Source organism: Leopardus geoffroyi, chromosome D1 (assembly GCF_018350155.1).
Source record: "Leopardus geoffroyi isolate Oge1 chromosome D1, O.geoffroyi_Oge1_pat1.0, whole genome shotgun sequence".
NCBI lineage: Eukaryota > Metazoa > Chordata > Mammalia > Carnivora > Felidae > Leopardus > Leopardus geoffroyi.
The window spans coordinates 67,679,885-67,687,397 of record NC_059329.1 but is presented as its reverse complement, the minus strand read 5'-3'; the positions used below and the strand labels follow the sequence as shown (position 1 = coordinate 67,687,397).

At 46.9% G+C, this 7,513-nt stretch overlaps 1 long non-coding RNA gene across 2 annotated transcripts; it reads left to right on the top strand.

Moving 5' to 3' along the window:
• Nucleotides 1–1,432: 1,432 nt before the first annotated feature.
• On the top strand, nt 1,433–7,195 carry LOC123602572. 2 transcript variants are annotated; one of them, XR_006714499.1, is made up of 3 exons: nt 1,433–1,630; nt 6,889–7,039; nt 7,117–7,195. It is a non-coding gene; the product is annotated as an uncharacterized LOC123602572 (long non-coding RNA). The 2 variants fall into 2 exon arrangements; XR_006714500.1 differs by lacking the exon at nt 1,433–1,630 and adding an exon at nt 2,557–2,744.
• Nucleotides 7,196–7,513: the final 318 nt, after the last annotated feature.

Below are 7,513 nucleotides of genomic sequence, written 5' to 3'. Positions count from 1 at the left end.
AACGTATGGAAGAAACTGTGGAATCTGATGTTCTTCAAGGAGGCCACCTATGAGGGCTTAAAGGAAAGTAAGGAAGATCATGTTGCAAGATAGAGGGAAAGGGATCTTTGTTAGATAGTGCGTTACTCTGCTCAGGCTGCCGGGACAAAATACCACAGACTGGGTGGTTTATACAATGAAAATTTATTTCTCACAATTCTGAAGGCTAGAAGTCCAAGATCAAGGGGCCAGCCAATTCAGTTCCTGGTGAGAGCTCTCCTCCTGGCTCGCAGATGGCCACCTTCTCACTGTGTCCTCACATGGCAAAGAGACAGAGCCAGCCCTACAAATTAGGGCCCCACTCTTATGACCTCATTACCTTTATCACCTCCTCACAAACGCTGTCTCCAAATGCAGTCACATCGGAGGTTAGGGCTTCGATATATAAACTTTGAGGGACATAACCATTCAGCCCATAACATATAGCCAGGGAAATTGTAGCAACACTGTCTGCTGTGACAAAATGGAAAATAGGAAGTGTACTGTATGAATTGGATGATGCAGCAAAGAAAATTTCCAGGAAGAATGTCAGACATGCCATCTGACTTCGGGTGGCTTATAATAAAACATGAAAAGAGAGAAGACATGTTAAAGAAAGAACCATTGAGAACAAAGGAGCCAGGACTTGCTGGGTTTGAAAATAAAAATGTCTTACTCCTAAGCTCTCCAGACAGAAATGATACTAAAATTTTAAGTGGCCTCCAGGCAAAGATCAAATCTAGGAAAATATCAGGAAAATGTGGTATAAAGATGAACCTGAGGGAAGCAATATAAAACCCTTTATTAAGAACTTGGAAATATTTAAGGTGGTGATTCAAACTGGAAAAAAAAAAAGTCCCTCATAGATCCTTACCAATAAACAATAGGGCTTCTGGTAATCTTAAGTGTGGTGTCCCACAGCAGCCTTCCAGAAAACTCACGGTAGAAAGAGGCTAGTCTCATTGATATGTGTGGTTGTGACTTTTATCTAAGGAGTAAATGCCCATAAGATTCACAGAAAGCTCACAATGGTTGTAAAATGACTACATTGTCTGAAACACTGCCTGTTTAGACTAAAAGGTAGAGAGGCAGTGCAAAATGAAAATAGGTCTTTGGCCCTCCAACCTCCTGTAAGAAAGCAGACTGAGGAAAAGACTTAGCTGCAAACAACTACCATTTCTTATGGAAAAGAGAGCCTGGCTTGGAGGGCTGCTGCCTCTGAGCCCAGAGGGTAGAGCCAGGAGCCATCGAGAACCATCCCCATGCAGTCATGCTGAGTTCTAATCCAGAAAAGACCCATGCTCCCAGCAGAATTTCTGACTTGCTAAGGATCCCAGTGTATCTCCCATTTTCCCCTCTCATTTTTTTTTTTTTATAAGAGGACCTACAATAGTTATCCTATGCCTGTCCTACTGTTGCATATTATGTAGAGGGAAGGTAACGTGTTCCTTTATTTCACAAGCCCACAGATCAAGAGGAACTCTACAGGAAGAGCTGTATTTGAGAAATTCGTCCGGGGAGCCTCATCTGAACCTGGACCTGATTAGATAACAAGGCCTAGGACTTCAAGTTGATGCTGCAGCGTAATGAGACGTGGGGACCTTGGAAAGAGGTGAGTGTATTTTCATGTGGGAAATATAGGAATCATCAGGAGCCAGCAGGTAGACTGAAGTAGCCAACCTCCGATGACCCCACGGGTATTCGTGCCCTCATGTGGTCCCTTCTTACACGGCCTCAGGGTTGGTCCAGAGTGACCAGAAAATCAGGTAGGCCTTAAAGCCTCTCAACTTCTTCCTTGGACTCAGACCTTTTGCTCTGAGGGAAGCCAGCTCCATGATGTGAGAACACTCATGCTGCCCTGTGGAGGGGCACAGACACCCTGCCAATCGGCAGCACCGACTTGCCCGCCATGTGAATGGACCGCCTTGGGAGGAGACCTTCCAGGTCCAGTGAGGCCTTCAGATGGATACAGCCCTGGCTGCATCTGACCACGACCTCGTGAGAGGCTGTGAGCCAGAACCATCCAGCCACACTGCTCTGGAATTTCTGCCTCCAAAGAAATCATGAGAGAGAGAGAAAAAAAAAAATGATTATTGCTGTTTTGAGCTACTACATTTTCAGGCAACTTGTTACATACCAGTAGAAAACAAACACAACTCTATAGGGTATGGAAAAGGGAACCTAATACAATCAATGGCAGTGGAGTAGAAAGGAAGTGGGCAGACACAGGAGAACACACAGACACTCAAGGCAGCATGAGATTCCCTTGGCAAGCATAACAAAGGCAGCTTCCCTCTCCTGCTGACGTTCTGGCATTGAGGAGCCGGAGGTGGAGGTGACGTGCCTGGGGATGGTAAGACTTCGGGAGACAATTTCAAGAGGTGAGCTGGCTGTGTTAGATGGGACTAAACCTGCCCAGGTCCTGGCTTTGTTGTGACAAAGGAGGCCTTTCCATTTACCTGTGACATCTGTCTGTTACCTGTGACAAAGGCAGGTCAGGGATTGCCAACCTCATATCACAGAGGACAAAAGTGAGTGTCCCACTGGGGAATGGGCTTGTCCAGGCCCTGGGCACTTTTTCCTCCCAGAACAGCTCTCTGTTAAAGCTACCTTTGCCTGCCAGAGGAATCAAAGAATCCAAAGTGTCTCAAAACAGGGCCGGAAACACGCATTAAGGAACAACATGGAGAGAAAATGCAGGCCAACTGCTCTGATGGGGACTCTCAGTAAGTAATAACAGACTTTGGCTGCTTAAAACAATCTTTCACACCTATTAAAATCTGTGCCTCGGGACGTGAAAGCTGAACTAATATCATCGTTCAGATTATGTCCTTCTTCCCCATGTGGCCTCCGGCCTTCCTGGCTCTTTGAGCTTCATCCATGTTATGTGAGGTTCGACTGACTGGTCTCTTAGGCTCCATGTGGCTCTGACAATGTAGGATTTGCAAGGGATTTGTGGGACCTTCAATACTGATGTTGGCATAATAATACCAGGCCATTCCCATTTCGAGTCTCCAATCTGTAAAATCAATGCCAAACAGGAAATTGCAGGCAGTAATTTATTCCAAATTTTCCCACCATGGGACTTACTTTATATACATTGCTACATGGACTCTAATCAAATATTGAACAAAAGAGGTTTCTGCCAGCTTCCCCAGCCCCCTGACATATGCTCCCCTTTCTGCCAGATACCTCTGGAGAGGGGACTTCCCCGGGACTACAGCTGTTCAAGAATAACTGCAGAGAGCCAGGTGGGAGGTCGTTTGCAAAAACAACACAGCCTGTAAAATAAAATGGAATGACATGAAAGAAAATAACACCATATGAAATAAAATAATAAAATGGCCAAGCTAAATTAATGTCAGAGGACCCAACACCCACTCTTAGTTTCAGAGTATCCACCTGTCCAGCCCTAGCCAGTTGACGTGGTCCACCCAGGCCCTCGGGGCAATGGGGATCATCCCGGCAAAACAGTAAGATGAAGTGGGGTCTGTGTTGACACCACAGCCCGCGCTGGCACCTGTTCTGCTGTACTTGGCTTTGGGGCCCAAGTGAGCATGGAGCTGATACTGAATTTCATTACCCTTCCCACCAAAGAATAACAAACCTCCACTCTCCCTATTACATCAATATCTGCAGTAGCACATAGGATTAGAAATACCTAGAAACCCAGAAACCTAGTAATGAAACCTCAGGAATCTGAACGCTAAACTTTGATGCCTCCCCACAAAGCAGCCATACCTGAGAGCTTTGGGTTGGGGATGCGTCTGCTCTGAACAAGGAAATGACCAGCGTAGCTGAGCACATCATGAGCCGGCACAGGAAGCAGAAATGGGTTAGCAGAATATGCATAATCATGACAAGGCAGGGGACAGGGGAACTGGATGGTGCTTAAATCGCTTGTGTCTAAAGAGGTCAATGTCACCCAGGGGAGTCAAGGTTGACAGCACACAGCCCTCCCTGAAGCGGAGCCTCGTATCATATCGTATGTGGCTGATGTAGGTACAGCTGTGATTAGGTTAACTGTTGGAGGAAACGAAATACAATGGACTTGCTTCTTAGCTCATCTGTTTGTTGTCTTTACAAATTCCTAAACAAAGGGTGCTTGCTGATACCTTTAAGGTACTGACTAAATTATGATGTGTGCAGTAGCTACCGTGATGCTCAGCAGAAACAAACCTAGGAAGCAGATCCCTGTTCCTTCCCCTGACAGAGGAAAGAGGGAGAGCCGCTTCCGGCTCAAGTATGAGCCTCTCCTTATCCTTTAAATCTCCTTTTCACTTAGCAAAGGGTACACCCAAGATGAGATCTCATCTGTCTTGACTCCTAGCCCAGTGCCCTTTCACTGAGCCATGAAGAAGCAGAACTCAGAGACTGGGCCGGGAAACAACACCAACTTTCTATCTGGTGAAAATGGAACACCAATGACCCCGTTTCCTGTCTCAGGTCTGCACACATGTGCACACACAAGCCAACCCACTACTAAGCATCAGCACCCCGATGTGGAATGGGGGGTGAAGATGTGAGGACAGAGCCATTGGATTGGCCCAGTTTCCCGGAAATACAGAGGCATGAGTGCAGAGGGCACGAAGCCTGGCTACAGGATAGCAGACACCTGGCCCTCTCCCACCCAAGTAGACTACCCACCAGTTCTCTGCCAGCCCATAATGGCTGTGTGCTATAACCGACCTCACTTCTCACAAACCTGCCTCCTCTCTGACCTCATCCCCTATCACCACCCTCACCCCCAGCCCCATTCCAGCCCTAGAGATACTGCCTCTGTGCAAGGATGATGGCACCAGAGCCTCACTCTTCCCCTATAAACCGTGACTTAGCTCACCTGAAGGCCCAAGGCACCCAGTAGCCTCTTCCATCTCCAGCCCTGAAGACATCAACCCAAATCCCATCCCCTTGGCCAGTGTCTGCACAGGCCCAGCGGCCCCAGGCAGGGTGAAAACAGACAGCAGAACCCTCGTTCTATTCCCAACGCTGCACCCAAGAGACCAGGAGGTCATATTCCCACCAGCGATACATAAGGGCTCCAGCTTCTCCACATCCTCCCCGTACTTGTTATTTATTGTTTTATGGATAATAGCCATCCGAATGGGTGTGAAGTAATGTTGCTTTGAGGTTCCGATTTGCATTTCTCTAGTGGGTAATGGGGTTGAGCATCTTTTCATGTACTTACTGGCCATCTGCATGTCTTCCTTGGAGAATTATCTATTCAGACTGGATATTCTAGGCATATACCCAAAAGAACTGAAAGCAAGGATTCAGATACTTGTGCACCAATGTTTACAGCAGCATTATTCACAATAACCAAGAAGTGGAAACAGCACAAGTGTCCATCACAGATGAATGGAAAAGCAGAATATGGTATATCCATACAATGGAATATTATTCAGCCCTAAAAAGAAATGGAATTCTGATCCATGCTACAGTATGAATGAACCTGGAAAACATGCTAAGTCATAGAAGCCAGTCACAAAAGGACAAAGATCCCATAGCTCCACTTATATGAAGTACGTAAACGGGGCAAATCTATAGACACAGGAGGGAGAACAGTGGTTAACAGGGGCTGAGCTGAGGGTAGGGAGATACAGGGAGTTGCTGCTTAATGGGCAGAGTCTCTATTTGGCATGATGAGACAGTTCTGGAAATAGATAGTGATGATGGTTACCCAATATGGTGAATGTACATCAGACCCTCTGAATGGCACACTGAAAAATCATTAAAATGGCAAGTTTTATGTTATGTATATTTTGCCACAATTTAGAAAAAAAACAACAAAGTTAATCAATGTACTTCACCATTTTAATGGATGATTGGAGCAAACACAGGCTGACTCCCTCCTGATTTCTCCCACCAAAGGCTTCAAGGAAGATAGACACAAGAGGCCAGCCGGGCTCCCGGGACTTAAGCACATGCAGAATTAAATAGGAGGTTCTCCCAGGAATTCTGAGGGCAGGCAAGAGCTCTGGGGGGAATTCTCTAAGTGGCGACCAAGCGGTGACCAGGCCTGTAGGAGAGGCAGAGAAGCTTCCAGGATGGGGCAGGGCTGGTGGAAGCAGCCGAGCTCACTACATGTGTAAGCCAAGGCCTACACACTTTCTTTAGGTTTCTCAGTGGCAGGCATTTAATCCCAAACTAACCAGAAAATTGCTGCTGCATAGTGTCAAAGCCAGAGGAGCAGATAAGCCACCCTTGCCTGTCAGGGGTGAGGCATCGTAGGAGGAGCTCAAGTTTGGGCATCAGATGGACACTTACCAAGAATATGGCCTTAAACAAGTCACTTGACCTTGAAAAGACCCTAGCTCTCCACTGTAAAACAGGGACAGTAATATCTGTACAGTGTGCATTTGTTGTTGTTGTTCCTGTTTTCTATATAGTATGATGTTCTGACATCATAAACTTTTCTGACCAGGGAGAGACTGCCCCTCAGGGCAATCTGATTCTTAGAGATAACAAAGAACTCAGCTGGGAGCACAGCTTTGACGTGCAAACTAAGCAATCCCAACAGCCTCAGCTCCTCTATCTTGCCTGCCCTTACACCCCAGGAGGCAATATTCCTCTGCTTTAACCATCCAAGGGCCAGGGGCCAGGCAACTAGGGACCATATCTATAGCTTAGAGCCTGCCCAAAAGATTCAAACTAACCAGTCCTAAACTGTTTTCTCTGCCCAACTTGTCTCTGCCATGGAAACCCCAATAAAGGCTCTGGCCTAATGCTTTCTCCTCATCCCCATCTTCCCCACCTGACCCAAAGCTGGCACTCGCCCTGTGACCATGTGGCACAGAGTCACCCCCTATCAAGGATCTGTGCGTGTAGTGAATTTTGTTTTCTCATGCCTCTCCTGTGTCCCACTTCTAGCCATACCTGACCAATCATCGCCTAAAAGAACAGAACAACCCACCACGCAGGACTGATGCAAGACTGGTAACTGAATACCTATTACATGCCACATAGAGTCCTGTCAACAGCCCCGCAAAGTAAATGCTACTGGCCCTCCTTTATTGGTGAAGTAAGTGAGGCACAGATAACTAAAATAACTTCATTGTTCATGCATCAAATATTTTTTAATGCCTTCCATGATTCCAGACCCTGGAGAAACAGCAGCGAACCCAACGCAGTCTGTCCTTAAGCAGCAGCACCCATCCAAGCAGAGAAGACAAGCCAGGTGATTTCAGTATGTTTCCTGAGTATAAGGATGGGGATGTGCTGAGAGCTTTAGGAGAAGCAAGGGGGGAGGGTTAGTCTGGAACGTCAGGCAGAATGTCCCAGAGGCAGTAATAAGAAAGACTAAGAGGACAGAGAGGAGAAGAAAGGAGCCTGGCGGGTCACTGGGCTGGGATGCAGGTAAAGATCGAATGAGGCCCAGATAGGCCGTGTGCTTGGCCCCCAGTAGACACTGGAAGGGGTCATCTCTGCCCTCCACCAAATCAGAGAAAGAACAAAGAACACTGGCTGGGGATTCAAAGACATGCATCTCATCCCA